At 37.6% G+C, this 16,584-nt stretch overlaps 1 pseudogene; it reads right to left on the reverse strand.

Annotated features, from left to right (window-relative positions):
- Window positions 1-6,318: 6,318 nt before the first annotated feature.
- On the reverse strand, window positions 6,319-7,002 carry LOC137805544 (uncharacterized; annotated as a pseudogene).
- Window positions 7,003-16,584: the final 9,582 nt, after the last annotated feature.

Consider the following 16,584-nt stretch of genomic DNA (forward strand, 5'->3'; position numbering starts at 1 on the left):
TGTATTTTTTTTTTTTTGGATGTTTACTATAGCAAAACTAACAAAATCGTTTTGGATTATTCGGCAACATTACTGCAAAAATACATTTAGACAAAAAATAAATTTAGACAATAGTTTTAAAAGTCTTTAGGCAGCAATTCCAGAACCGCAGTTTTGTGTCGTTTATAATTTTAAATTATAGATGATAGTTAAACAATCGTAGTCTATAAGGTAGAAGTGGTTATTAACAAAATCGCTGCTTATATTATAAGTAAAATAAAATCATATAAGTCCCAGAAGGATATAGCATTAATGAAAAAATGATATTTAATGATGACTTATTAGGAGAATTATAATCCACATATATCATAGTATGTCATGTAGTGGTAATATTGTAAATATAAAGAAATTTATTATGTTAGTTTATGATTATATATTTACCCATCATAATAAATCACGTAGTGATATATTTGTAACTATGAATGAAACCATGTTGTTTATAATTTTGTTGTCTATAATTTTGAATTATAGACGACGACTAAACAATCGTAGTATAGAACACAACTATAAACGACGATTATTAACATAATCATTGTCTATAAGTGGAATAAAATCATAAAAGTCCCATAATAGGGTATAAGCACTAATGAAAAAAATGACATTTATTGATGACTTATTATAATAGTTCTAATGCACATGTCATGGTATGTTGTGTAGTGACACTATTGTAAATATAAAGAAATTACTATGTCAATTATAGATTCAACTAATATAATATATTATTATTATGGTTATATATTTACTCGTCATAAAGTGATATATATGAATGAAACCTAATAAAGTGATATATTTGTAAATATGAATGAAACCTAATGTGTGAGTTCTAGTTTTGACCATCATTAAGAAGTCTTTTTTAAATAAAAAGTTAGTTAATCCTTTCTCCTTCATCTCAACTTCTCCTTTCTTGACAACCTAAGTGTTACTTCTCTTTCATTCTCTACCGTATAATTTCAACCATAGGCGCTCACATTCTTCCAACAAAGGCATTATTTTTGTCCAATTCATTTTTGTTTGAATTGTTTTGGGAGTCTGTCTTGGAACGCTCCCTTTTAGTCCCTCATCGAGCTTAGACGACTCAAACAATGACGCTTGGGGGAAGACAATACCATTCTCATTTCTTTCTCTCTTCTCGTTCATTTTTGCTCTTTTGCATATTCGAAACTCAATTTTCTGAAACTATCAAATATAATTGTGGTCTCGCACGCACTAGGATTTAGATAAATCATGTTGTGATTGTGCTACGGTGCTCTCGATTGCTGCTTACATCATGGTTGCCTCGTCGCCCGTCACACTGACTTGAAGCCCCATACCTCTGGCGACTTCTTCATCGTCGTCACACAAGCCAATTATAGTCTCGAAGATCAGAGCCAAGTCTTTACCTCCCCCTCCTTTACCTACGTTATAGTCTATGATGGCCACGGCGACCCCAAAGCTTTTAGATTCGTCAACTAAAGACTTTTTCCTTGTTTACACAATAATTCATCCATCCATGAATCCTTCTCTTACTTGAGTTTAAGATCTAGACCAGTTCAACCTCACTTGTTTCTTTCTCTCAATTTCATTTATTATCATATTATTATTGTTGTTCTTGTTATGATATTATTATTGTTGTTGAAATTAAAATATTGAATGGCTTTGATTTATTTTAAAATATGAGTATATTTATTAAATTCAATAGCCTCTTTTATGAAGAATATTTTTTGAAGATATGATATTGATTAGGGATGACAATGCGGGATGACCCGTCCCGCATTTAGCTCACCTCACGTAGAATATGTGGGATGATTTTACTAGCGTACCCCGCATAAGTGTTGGTCCGCATAATATATGACTACAAATTTTGAAATGTAAAATTCAGAGATTTCCGAGATTATAGAATCTGGAAGTTAAAAATTTGTGTTTCAAATTGTATAATATTCCAAATTACACAATCTAGAATACAAATTTGTATTTTAGATTATAGAATTTGGAATGGATAATTTTAGAATTTTTTTAGAATATGAGGTTGCATGAAGAAAATATGGGAGATGCAGAAAGAAATTTCTAGATTTTTAAATTAAGAGAGTTATGTGGGCTAGCCCGCCCTTCCCCGCACTTGGCCCGCGTGGATTGCATGTTATGAGGGGCAGGCCTAAACAGGCCAGCAAGTTGGAATAGACAGTCCGCCTCACATTTTTTCTCATCTAACCGCATGTCGGACAGAACAACCTGTCCTGCTTTGCCATCCCTAATATTGATATTATGGTATAGAGCAAAATTTCTCTATTTGAGACAAAACAGAATCGCTCGAAGGTTGACACTACTGATGCTAACAGGAGCAGTGTCATCTTTCAAAAAAGGTCATGGTTGTTGATTTCCAATACTTATTCGATGATCAAACCCCAATCGAATTTGGTGAGTAGTTTTCTTCGAGATTGTCCATGGATGGGAATTAGGGATTGAACTAAGAACTGGAGAGAAAAAATATTTATTGGAAATTCGTCGAGTAGTGTTTCTTCTTATTGTCCATGCATTTGGAACTTTGTGCACTTCATAATGTCGGAAATGATGTTTTCTAGATGTGTGGCATATGTATTATTGCTTTTTTGGATACTAAGAATCAGTTTCCCCTTTAATGCATATAATTGTTGAATTATGTTTCAAGACTATCAGTTGAAAGTTACATGGTGAGCCTTTGTTGTGACCTCCAAATATTTTGTATTCCTTTTTTAATTACGACATTAATCTTCATATCAAGAATTAGGCAAGAGAAAGCGCTTCATGTTGTATTAGTTATCACATGGACATGACTTTTGAATCATTGATTTGTAAGGAGATAGTTGTAAGAAGAAATGTTAGAAACCCAAAAATTGGTTGAGTTTTCGTAAAATAGTTGAGAAATAGAGAAAGGAAAAGGAAAGTGGATGTTTTAGCATAGTTTATAGTTTATTGAATTACCGGGAAAGAACCCTTATGAGGGAGAATTCTCCAATCAAGTATGTCTCCTTCATGTAGGGCTACACTTTTGATAGTAGTGCTAATACTCAATTCTCAAATGATAACGAAAATTTGAAGAATGATCATCTACATATTTAAGCTAACTACCCTCCTCACGAAAGACCCTCTAACTCGTGCATGAGACTATATAATAGGTGGTCCGATAGAGGGTGGCCTAATCAACCTAACAAAATTTCGCTAGGATAAGCTCTAAATGATTTTGGTACCATAAAAAATTATTAAAGCTATAATTCAAAAAGACCATAAGCAAAAAAGAGGACCAAGAGGAAAAAGATGCAAGAGAGAAAACTTGATTTCACTGAAAAATAAATATCAAAAAATTGAAACCTTAACTGTTGAAAATCAAAACTTTAGAAATTTAGAAAACTGAACAAAGAAAGGGTGCACTGAATTGAACATATATGTTGGCTATTAATAGCCATTACACAGAAGCAGAAAAAATAAATTCTACGCTTTACAAACGTACAACGTAGTTGCTAGAATCTCTCCTAAAGAATAGGTCTTTATTGTAACAGACTTATTTGAAACAATAAACTAAAACATAAAAGACAAAACTATAGCTAACATTCCCTCCCTTAAACTAAAACATATGTATTTAGTTTATTTCTGATGCATTAATCATTCCAAGCATACCAAGCAGTTTTTTAAACTGCTCCAACATAAGTGGCTTTGTCATCAAATTTGCAATTTGTTCTTGAGTATTGCAATACTTTAGTTCCAGAACACCATTCACCAAGTCTCTCAGGAAATGAAATCTCACATGAATATGCTTACTTTTTCCATGAAAAACTGGATTCCTAACCAACTGAAAGCTAGAGCTCTATCACAATGAATTATAGTCCATTCATCTTCCTCCATAATCCTCTTGAGCCATATACACTGACATGCACAGAGAATTGCTGCAATATATTCAACCTCAGTGGTAGACAAAGTCACCACTGGTTGTTTTCTTGAAGACCATGATACAGCTTCAGACCCTATCATGAACACATATCCAGAAGTACTCCTTCTATCATCAAGATCACTAACATATCCACTATCTGTAAATGTCAAGAGTTTTACATTGCTTTCTTTCTTCTTATAGAGAATGCCTAGCTCAGTTGTTCGCTTCACATACCTCATAATCGTTTTGACTGCCAACCAGTGTGACATGGTTGGCCTAGAGATGTACCTGCTAATGAGAATTACAACATAGATTAAGTCGGGACGAGTCACAGTTAGATACATGAGACTTCCAACTACTTGCTTGAATAAAGTTGTATCAACTTTAGTTCCTCCTTCATCTTTTGTTAGCTTTGTACCGGGTACATTTGGATTTTACATCATTGCTACTTGCCATTACAAACCTTGCTAACACCTCTTGTTCATATCTTCTTTGACAAATAAAAATCCCATTTAAATTTTGCAACACTTGGACTCCAAGAAAGTGCTTCATTCTTCCCATATCAAACATATCAAATTCCATCATCATTGATTTTTTAAATTCATTGCACATGCTCATATCACTTCTAGCGAAAATTAAATCATCTTCATAAAGGCTTACTATCAAAATATTACCCTCTTTTGACTTGGTGAACAAAGTATGTTCATTGGAACATTTCTCAAAGACTTCACGTAAAAAATGAGCTTCAATTTTGTTGTACCACACCTTTGGTGCTTGCTTGAGGCCATATAATGCTTTCTTTTTTTGTAGAACTTTTCTTCTTTTCCTTCTTTAATAAATCCTTCTGGATGTTGCACAAAAACTTCCTCCTTGAGATCACTGTGAAGGAAGGCACTCTTGACATCAAGCTGAAAAACTTTTCATCCACATTGTGTTGCTACTGCAAGTATTACTCTAATGATGTCATGTTTTGCTACTAGTGTGAATACTTCAGTATAATCTACTCCATAACGTTGTGCATAACCCTTGGCTACCAATCTTGCCTTATATATTTCTCCACATCCCCATTTTCAATAAGTTTGGTCTTAAAAACCCATTTAACTCCAATGGGTTTAACACCTTTAGGCAAATCCACTAGTTCCCAAGTCTTGTTCTTCTTTATAGCTTCAATTTCTACTGCCATAGCCTTTCTCCACTTCCTACTCTTGACTGCATCTTCAAATGGGAATGGATCATCTGATGTGGCTATCAACATTGCATGCATATCTTCCTCTTCTGAAAGACCTTCCCCTATTTCATAATCCTCCATCTAGACCGATTCTTTTCTTATTATTTCACCCTCCCTTCAACTACCACTTCTTCAGTGTTTACTTCATTTGAAGATAAGGTATCTAAGTTGTTACTACCATCTGAAGCATTCTCAATATTTTCCTATAATTCATTTAAGTTGAACTCACCTCCTCTATCTGTTCTCAAACAAATTATATGTGCTTCAATTTCCTTTTCAACACCTGCTTTTGAATTTCTTAAATGCAACAAAAGCTTCTGATTTCTCATGTAAGAAATAAACCCAAGTTTTTCATGAAAAATCATCAATAAAACTTATGATGTACCTTTTATCACTATTGGACGTTGGTTTGATTGGTCCACATAGATCAGAATGCACAAGTTGAAGTTGCTTCAATGCTCTTCATGAATTATGCCTTGGTATAGATTCTCTATGTTGTTTTCCAACCAAGCAAACTTCACATAATCTCTTTGGAATTTTGAGCAGAGGCACGCCATTTACCATATTGTTGTATGCAAGCGTTCTCAATCCCGTATAACTCAAATGGCCAAAGCGGCGATGCCACAAATGTGATTCTTTTTTAGAAAAAACTTTATCTTAAAGACAAATAGAATTCTTTGTTGATCCCATAAATGCTAATAGATAAAACATTCCATTTCCACTCATGTTAGTATGCATAATTAACCATCTTTGAGGATGATAGATTTTACTAGTGCCTTGCTTAATTAAGATGGCTAAAGCCTTCTCCTGAAGTTGTCCCATGCTTAATAAATTGCTCTTCAATTCAAGTATGTAAAAAACATTTTAAATTACCTGAGTGAGGCCATTCACTTGAAAACGTACGCTTCCCTTAGCAACCACTGCCATTCTGGTGTCATTACCATGCTTTATAGTTTGTATAAATCCTTCCTCCAGCTCTGAGCACTATTCTTTGTTACCAGTCATGTGATTGGAGCACCCAGAATCAAGGAACCAAATTTCTTCACTTTTGGTTTGATCAAAGTCGACATATGACATCAACAAAAGCTCTTATTCTTTTTCTTGTTCATCATAGTTTACTTGTTTCTCCCAATCAAGACACTCATATTGATAGTGTCCCAATTGATGACATTTAAAAACATTCTATTGTGGCTTTGTTTTGAGATAACCTCCATTTTCCTCTACCTCGACCTCCTCGGAATGAGCCTCTTCCCCTTCCTCTTCCTGACTTATCATAAGATACCCTTAAGGCTTGTTCTTCCTCCTGACACTCTAGCATTCTCTATTTTTGAACAAGCAGACTTCCATGGAGCTCATCAATAGTCATGGCATCTAAATCATTTGACTCCTCAATTGAACATACAACATAATTGAATTTGGGAGTCAAAGATCTTAAAACCTTTCTTACCACTGTGCTTGATTGCATATTTTCACCATTTACCTTCATCTTGTTCACCATTGTTAGGGTTCGTGCAATAAAGCTATCAATCCTCTCTCCTTCATTTATATTCAACATTTCAAACTCCTTTCTCAAAGCTTGTAGTTGTGTTTTCTTCACCTTGGTGGATCCCTGGTATTTCTGCTTCATCGAATCCCAGATCGCCTTTGACGTACTTTTATCAAGAATAGTTTCCATGATCTCCCTATCAATTGCTTGGAACAATAAATTCTTGACCTTTATATCCTTGAGCTTAGCTTCCTCGACGCCCTTCCTCTGCGTTTCACTTGCTGATGAAGTTCCTATCGCTGATGACGAAATCCCTTCACTCACCTGATTCCACATCTCCGTGCTCCTTAAGAAATTCTCCATCAACATTTACCAATGGTCGTAGTAACTGTCAAACTTTGGGGTCACAAATTTATCTGAGGTTGTCATGCTTCACTCACCCTCACACTCATATTTTAGTCAGGTCCCTTTCCTAGCTCAGATACAAAATGTTGGTAATCAGAACTTTAGAAATTTTAGAAAACTGAACAAAGAAAGGATGCACTGAATTGAATAGACTTGTTGTCTATTAATAGCCATTACACAGAAGTAGAAAAAATAAATTCTACGCTTCACAAACCTATTTGAAACAATAAACTAAAACAGAAAAGATAAAACTATATAAGTTTTAATAGCATGTAGTTATTAAAAAATGATTAAGTTTTAAGTTATCATTTTACAAATTTGTGATGAAATCATTATGTAAATATGTTATATAACTCTTTTAAAACAGAGTTAGTAGTTAGTTTTGGTTTTGTTTTCAAAACAAAATAGTTGTATTGTAACAGAAAGTGAGTCTATAAGCCTTTTAAGGGTGCTTTGAATGAAATATAACAGTTTTAGTTCTATCCTGCCAACATTTGTGTTGTGAAAGCATACCTTTGTGTGTGTGAGTGAACACCAAGTGAGAACATTGTGAGTTAGAGTGATCCAGCGAAAAAATGGAGATTATTACTGGAATCAACCTTAACAGTGGTATCAGTTTGTTAGGTGAGATGGTGTCCAATAAAGAATTAGAATCAAGGGTGGACTCTTTGGAGAAACTGGTGGCAAATTTCCAAGAAGCAAACCATTACAAGGTTTACAACAGTTGTTAAAGGTTTAATTTCTTCCATGTCTGCTAGGGGCATTTTACAACAGTTTTTGTATTCTTCTTGCACAAATCAAGAACTTGTCATGAATTCTTCTTCGGTGCTTGATAGAACCCAGTTGCATTTTCCATCATTTGATGGATCCAATTTTCGGGATTGAAGGTTCAAAGTGGAGCAATTTTTGGAATTTGAGGACATCCCAATACAACAAAGAGCAAGATTATTGTTGCTTCCGATGGAAGGCAAGGCTTTTGCATGGCAACATCATTACATTAAGAATTTTGATTTCCAACATCAATCTTGGACATAAATCTTAAAGGATGCGGCTCAAATATTTTATGATGGTGCCTTTGATGATCTTGTGGCTGATTTGGCTCATTTAAAAAAAGGAAGTTCTTTCGTTGATTATTTGGAAAATTTTGATAATCTGTTGGCCAGAGTTATGCTTTTGGAAGAAATTGCTTTGAGTTTTTTCTTGTCAGGTTTAACTGTGAGATTAGAGAAATCAATTTGTTTACACAAACCTTCTACACTTTAAGAAGTAGTGCAGTTAGCCCGTCTCCAGGTAGATGAATTACAGGAATTGACTAAGGAAATTCATGGGATTTCAATGGGAAGTTCAGAGGAGCAACACAGGAATTTTAAGACAGGGAATCAGTCCCAACTTTACTATAAATCCACACCTATTACTACATTAGAAACTCAAGTTGCACCAAGTTCCTTTAAGCCAATATTAGGATTGGACAACAAGACTAATACTGCAGGTTTTATTTCAAGAAAAGAGGTTAGTGAACGTATCTCTAAGGGGTTGTACAGATTATGTGGTGAAAAATGGGATAAGAACCATATAAATAAATGTAAGGTTTGGGGCAAATTAAATGCTATTTTTGTTTCCTAGGATCATATGGAGGAGAAGGATGATTTAGACAAATATGACAGGATGGATTTAATTACACACAGTCTGGAATTGTTTCCTGAGTCGCTAATACATGTTTCTTTACATGCACTTCAAGGAGTGACTGGTAGGAGTACTTTATAGCTAACTGGTATGATTAAAAAACAAAGGATTTCATTTTTAATGGACACAGGTAGCACCCACAATTTTATTAGTGAGAAGTGGATGAAATCATTGGGTTTAAAGACAATTTTCATCAATTATTTTTCAGTAATTATGGCTTCGGATAGACAACTTGGAATCACTAAACAGTGACTTGGGGTTGAATGGAAGTTTCGTAATCAGACTTTCCAGACTGACTTTTTGGTATTACCTAGTGTTAATTTTGGAGTTATTTTGGGCATGCATTGGTATCAAACATTAGGGGAGATTGTATGGAATTGTGCACAACTAACTATGAGCTTCAATCATAAAGGAGATAAGGTGACTTTAGTAGGAGAAAAACAACAAAATGATAATTTTCAGATTTTCAGTAAAGTTAAGCCTGCAGAGGGTCAACCTATTTTATTAGCCATACAAGGTGCATCTACTTTTCAAAGCAACTACTTTTCAAATTGCATCACATTCTCAGTTTCTTTGTTTGAGTGCACAACAACAACAACTAGATAAATTTTTAAATCAGTTTAAATATATTTTTCAAGAACCTACGCAACTTCCACAACCTAGAAGGTATGACCATAGAATCATTTTAAATAGTGACATCCCTGTTTATTTGAAACCTTATGGGTATCCTCATAATTAAAAAACTAAAATTGAAAGACAAATAAAACAATTGTTATCATCTGGATTTATTAGGGAAAGTTCTAGTTGTTACACTTATCCCTTGGTTTTGGTTAAAAAGAAAGATGGTTTTTGGCGTTGTTGCACTTATTTCAGAAAACTGAATGCTATGACTATTAAAAATAAATTTCTTATACCCTTGATTGAGTATCTTTTGGATGAATTGTATGGGGCTACTTATTTTTCAAAAGTAGACCTAAGAAGTGGTTATAATCAGGTTAGAATGCATCCATAAGATATTTATAAAACAACTTTTAGGACTCATAGTGGTATGTATGAGTGGGTAGTTTTACCTTTTGGTCTTAGTAATTTATGTGAGTTGATTTTAGATTGGCACATTGTAGAGATTACTCTTTTAATTAGCCTTTTGAGATTAATAATTTAAGGTGAGAATCCAAAGAAGATCCCCACTGAACACGAACTTAATCAAGTGGTTAAGTAAGTGTGAAGGTTCACTTCTAGATGGCAAAGAAAAAAACACAATATGGTGAGTATGATGCGATGATTGCAAAAATCAAGAGAACACAATGATGATGATGATGATGACAAAATGAATACCAAAATTAAAGAACATAATAAAATAAAGAAGACATGGAAGGTGGCGCAAAAGGAAAGAACGAAAGAGAAAAAGATGAAAGGATGAGAAATCTTATGGAGTAATGGACAAGAATCATGTCACTTGGAGGATGAGATACTCCAAGATGAGTGGTGAAAGAGTTGTCACTTGAAGTGCTCACACACTCAAGATAAAACCCATTATGAGAACTCTCAAGTCTCATAAAAACACTCCCGCAGAGTTTCTTTACTATTCAAATTCAATGTGTCCAATACATGAGGCAAGACACTTATTTATAGGAGAGAGTGTCTTGGAGAACAAGATAGAGGGGTAGGGGTGTCATTTGTGAGAAGTTTCTAGAAGGTGGGTCAAATAAATCCTAAATCTAGAAGCACTTGTCATGAAAGATGGGTTTGGCACAAGCCCAAATTACTAAGCACACCCTACTCTAGTTTATTCTTCTATTTGGAACTCCCAAACTGAGCCTAATTTATTTACAAACATTTTTGTCTTGTAAGAAGACCAGAAGAAAGAACATTTGATGCTCTGGTCTATGCCCTGTTCTTCTTCTGCTGAGGTCCTTCCAATATTTGGTGGGGCCTTGTCTTGTAAGTTGAGATGACTGATCAAAGTGTGAAGTACCTCTTGTGTCCTTGGTCATTTGCTTGGCTAATTGGGTTGTATTAGTAATGCCTCTGCAACATTTAAAAATCTTATGAATGATATTTTTCGACCTTATTTAAGGAAGTTCATATTGGTTTTCTTTTATTATATATTAATTTATACTAAGACTTGGGCAAACCATATTAGATGTATTGACATAACCTTGACCATATTATGCAATCATGTTTTACTTTTTAATAAAAAGAAATGTAGCTTTGGAAAGACAGGTAAATTATTTAGGACATCAAATTTCTATGCAAGGACAACCTGATCCAGAAAATATTTTGGTTGTTCAAGAATGCCCACAACCTACCAATTTAAAGGAACTGCGTGGATTCTTGGGACTGTCTGGCTACTATAGAAATTTTATTCAGGGTGATGGTGAGATTGCAACACCTTTGACAACTTTACTGCAGAAAAATATTCCTTATGTGTGGGGTGTTTAATATTACTAGATTTTTCCCAATCTTTTACTATTGAAATTGATGCTTCAGGAATAGGGATTGGAGCGGTGCTCATGCAATCTAATCACCCTATTACCTACATAATTAAGTCAATGAGACCTAAATATCAATTGTTATCTACATATGAGAAAGAATTTTTTGCTATTCTATTTGCAATAAAAAAAAGTGACACCATTATTTTTTAGAATAATATGTGGTAAGAAAAACATATCAAAAGGTTTTGAAGCATTTGCTGGAGCAACCACCTACAACAATGTTACAGAATTGGGGTTTGGAAAAGCTCATGGGTTTGGTTTTCTGCATTGAATATAAAAAAGGTAAGGACAATGTAGTAGCAGATGTGCTATCACGAAACCCTACCCAAGGTAAGTTAGCTTCAATGTTTGTAATAACTTCTGAATTAATTTAGAGAGTTAAGGATTCTTGGACAGTAGATCATAAATTACAAAAATTTATTGATAGTATTCGTTTGACTCAAAATCCCCATAAACATACTTCTGAGAATGATTTATTGAGGGGAAAAGGTAAGTTAGTGGTTGGAGACAATGCAAAATTGTGAAAACAGATTCTCCAACACTTTCATGATTCAGTAATCAGAGGTTATTCAAGATATAAGATGGCTTATATAAGAATTAAATATCACTTCTATTGGAAGGGTATGCAAAAAAGAGGTCAAAAAGTGGGTTCATAATTATAAAAAATGTAAGCCTTTACTTCAATTTCCTGCAGGTATGTTACAACCATTATTTATTCCTAATAGACCTTGGAAATCTATATCCATGGACTTTATTGTTGTTCTCCCTAAATCTTGATCTATGACTGTGACTTTTGTTGTTACGGACCGTTTAACTAAGTATGCTCATTTTTTGTTGCTTGCAAATCCTTTTGGAGCGGCTAAGGTGGCAACCCTTTTCATGGACAATATTATTAAGCTTCATGGTTGGCCACAGGACATTATATCAGATAAGGACTCCATTTCATGAGTCATTTTTGGACTGAGTTGATGCACAAGAATGGTGTCAAGCTACTGCACTGAACGAATTTTTATCCATAGACAGATGGTCAAACAAAGGTTGTAAACAAATCCATCTAGGCTTATCTCTGTTGTGTTTTCGGGGACACTCCTTCCAAGTGGACTGAGTACTTAGCTCTCTCGGAATTATGGTACAACACCAAATTTCATACAGTTATACAATTGACTGCATTTGAAGCTTTTTATGGTTATCCTCCTTTTATTCCCACCGTTATACAAGATAAAAAAAAAAATCTTTAATAGAAGCGGTAGCCTGTACTATAAAGACACAAGATGAAATTAATAAGCTATTACAAGCAAATCTAGTTGGGCACAACAACGTATGAAGTTTTATGTTGATTTAAAAAGGACTGACAAGCAGTACAAGGTTGGAGATTGAGTTTATTTTAAAGATTCAACCATACAGACAGACAAATTTATCCAATACACATTTTCACAAGTTAGATGTCTGATATTATGGTCCTTACAAAGTTTTAGAAAGCATTGGCAATGTGGCTTATAAATTAGAATTACCTACTGACTCTAAGATTCATAATGTTTTCCATGTTTCCTTACTTAAACCATCACATGACATAAACCAATATCTACAACTTTACCTTTTGCTGACAGTGATGGTCATTTTCTTCCACAATCATTAGCGATTCTAGCTCGTAGAATGAAGAAACAAAACAATAAATTTGTAGTTGAAGTGTTGGTATAATGGATTGAGACAAATCCATGGGCCGAGAGAAACTAGCTGAAGAAAGAAAGTAGATGGTCTCAACCAGAAGCATGGAAAGGATGACTGATGCCGACCAAGCAACGTTGTTGTTGTCTCTGCAGAGAGTGATGGCCGAGATGAAGAGGAAGAGCTGAGGCGAGTACCGTTGCTGGATGAAGAACACAATATTGTTGTGGGGACGGCCATGGCAGCAGCCGAGGCCGAGATAATGCACTCCGCGCTAAAAAAGAACGTATATTTTTTTTGCGTGGACACCAGTCGACATGCCAGGAGTGAGCCCGGACATCATCACTCATAAGCTGTCAATATTTAAAGAAGCCCGACCGATCTTCCAGAAAAAAGGGATCTAGGCGATGAAAAACGCCTAACGGCAAAGGCAAAGGCCAATAAGCTTCTGTCGACCGGGTTCATATGGGAGGCCTGGTACACGACTTGGCTAGCCAACGTCGTCATGGTCACCAAGCCGAACGACAACTAGACAATGTGCATCAACTATAGAAACCTCAACAGTGCATGTCTGAAAAATTCATACCCCCTACCCAACATCGACCGCCTGGTGGACAGGGCGTTCCGCCATAAAATCTTGAGCTTCCTGGACGCTTATTCTAGCTATAACCAGATAAGCATGCACCTTAAAGATAAAGAGAAGACGACTTTCATGACGGCCGACGCCAACTGCTACTATGAGGTCTTGTCGTTCGGCCTCAAGAACGCATGGGCGACCTATCAGCGCTTCATGAATAAGATCTTCAAAGGGCTAATCGGCCGATGTGTAGAGGCTTATGTGGACGACATAGTAATGAAGTCCAACTCTTTCGACCAACACGTGGAGGACTTTCAGGAGATGTTCAAGGCCCTCAAGGGGGCCAACATGAAGCTCAACCCCGAGAAGTGCATGTTTGTGGTTAAAGGAGGGAACTTCCTCGGCTTCATGCTCACCAATAGGAGGATAGAGGCCAACCCCGACAAATGTCAAGCCATAGTCCGCATGAGAAGTCCGAAAAACATCAAGGAGGTGCAACAAATCCTAGGGTGCTTAACAGCCCTCTCAAGATTCGTCCCCCGACTAGCCGAGAGGACGAGACCGATGGTCCAGATACTTCGAAAGGCCTCCAAGTTTAGCTATGACAACAAATGCGAGGAAATCTTCAAGCAGTTGAAGGATTTCCTAACATTTCCATCAGTCATACAAAAGTCGAGACCCAACCAACCCATCTTGATCTACCTAGCGATCTCGGAGGAAGCAGTCAGCGCTGCATTAGTTTAGGAAGTCGAGGGTGAGGAACGACCAATATACATCGTCAATCGGACGCTCCACGTGGCCGAGAAGAGATACCAGATGATCGAGAATGTGGCGCTCGTCTTGGTCCTCACGGCGAGGCGGATGCGCCCCTATTTCCAAAACCACTCAATCACTGTAAGGACAAACTACCCAATCTTTAAAATTTTGTCTAAACCGAACCTTGCAGGGAGGATGATAGGATGCTGGGTCGAGTTGTCCGAGTTCGACATTCGTTATCAGCAACGGGGGGCTATCAAGTCCTAGTGTTTGGCCGACTTCTCGGTCGAGCTGACACCACTACCCACCCTGTCGGCCGGGTGGACATTCTATGCGGATGGCTCATCCAACAAAACAACCTGTTGAGCAGGAGTCGTCCTGGAAGGGTTGGGTGATCTCCTCCTGGGACAAGCACTCCAATTCAGATTTAGGGTGACCAACAAGCAGGCCGAGTATGAGGCCTTGCTCGCTGAGCTAAACCTAGCCTATGACATGGGAGCACGCGAGTTCGTGTGCAAAAGTGACTCACAGGATATGGTCGGCCAAGTCAAGGGAGAGTTCAAAGTGAAGGAGCCTCTACTACAACGTTACTACCATGTTGCGCAAAACAGCATCGTCTGGTTCAACAAAGCACCCTTAGAGCACATATCGAGGGAGGAAAACAAAAGGTCGACGCCTTGTCTAGGTTGTCGGTCACCAAGAAGAAGAGCCACCAGAGATTAGTCATACTGATATGGTTGAGGCACCTTAGTGTGTTTGAGACCGAATGTCTTACAATAGCCGAGGCCGAAATTGATAACTGGATGACACCCATCATCCAGTACCTAGAGGATGGCACATGCAGGCCAGAACAAGAAAAAACCATGAAGCAACAGTGTGTCCGGTACAACATGATCAACAATGATTTATACCAAAGAGGCTACTTGGCCCCCTTGTTGAAGTCATCACCAGCAAGTAAGCTGAGTATGTCCTGATCAAGATCCACGAAGGAGTCTGTGGAAATCACTCGGGGGCACGAACTATGGCCTCTAAAGTCCTGAGAGCATGCTACTACTGGTCGACTGTCTAAGGGGACTATGTCGAGTATGTGAAAAAATGTTCCAAGTGTCAAGAGTTCGGCCCCCTCTACCATGTTAAGCCAGAAGAGCTGCACAGCCTCATCTCCTCATGGTCGTTCGCCATCTGGGAGATGGACATTATTGGTCCTTTCGCATTGAGAAAAGGGCAAACCAAGTTTCTCCTAGTCGGAGTCGACTACTTTACCAAATAGATCGAGGTCGAGCCACTTGCTTCCATCTCAGCCAAAAATGTTCAAAATTTTGTCTGGAGAAACATCGTTTGTCGATTCGGCATTCCGAACACAATCATAACTGACAATGGCCGACAATTCATTGACCGAAGACTTCAGTCCTTTTGCGACGACCTCGGTATCAAGTCAATCACGATCTCGGTCGAGCACCCACAAACCAATGGGTAGGTCGAGGCCGCTAACAGGGTCATACTGAACGAGCTGAAGAAACGCCTGGGCAAGGCAAAAGGCCGATGGACCGATGAGCTAATAGAAGTACTCTGGGAGTACAGGTGCACCCCCAGACAACCACGCAGGAAACTTTATATAGCCTGACGTACGGGATCGAGACGATGATCCTAGTCGAAGTGGGCGAGCTCACCATACGAAGGCAAATGTTCGACCTCACCCTAAACGAGGAAAGCCTAGCGGTCAACCTCGATTTAGTAAGTGAGCTTCGCGACAAAAGCAAGATTCGGGAGACCGCGTGCAAGCTTTAGTCATCAAGGAGGTACAACACAAAAGTTTGACCGAGGAGCTTCCAGAAGGGAGACCTCGTCTGGAGGATGCGCAGTGATGCGAGAAAAAATGAAGGGAAGTTCTCGTTCAACTGGGAGAGGCCTTTCCGAGTCCGAGAAGTCGCAAAAGGGGGTGCTTATCACCTAGAATGGCTCTCGGGTAAAATTGTACTAAGGACGTGGAATGCCACGCACCTCAAATTTTATTACAGCTGAATAAGTAAGTCACGCACTCTTTCCTCACCCCACCGGGGAGGTTTTGACGAGGCGTTTTTCTCAGAGTACTAGCATTGTTCTCCCTCAAATCCTCGGTTCGGTCTGGATGCAGCCTTAACCGGCATACCCTGACGAGACCGATCAACTAGGTTTGGTATGGATGAAGCCTTAACCGGCATACCCTGCCAAGACCGATCAACTAGGTTTGATATTATTGAAGCACCATAGGCCGGCGACCCCCATAGAACACGTGGGCCTGGTGAACAGCCTAAAGGAAGCTCTGCTTCAGCAGCTCCTTGGTTTTTTCGAAGTTGCGATCGAGCTCTTCCTCGGCCTCGTTCTTGGCAG

Source organism: Phaseolus vulgaris, chromosome 3 (assembly GCF_051622355.1).
Source record: "Phaseolus vulgaris cultivar YP4 chromosome 3, ASM5162235v1, whole genome shotgun sequence".
Lineage (NCBI taxonomy): Eukaryota > Viridiplantae > Streptophyta > Magnoliopsida > Fabales > Fabaceae > Phaseolus > Phaseolus vulgaris.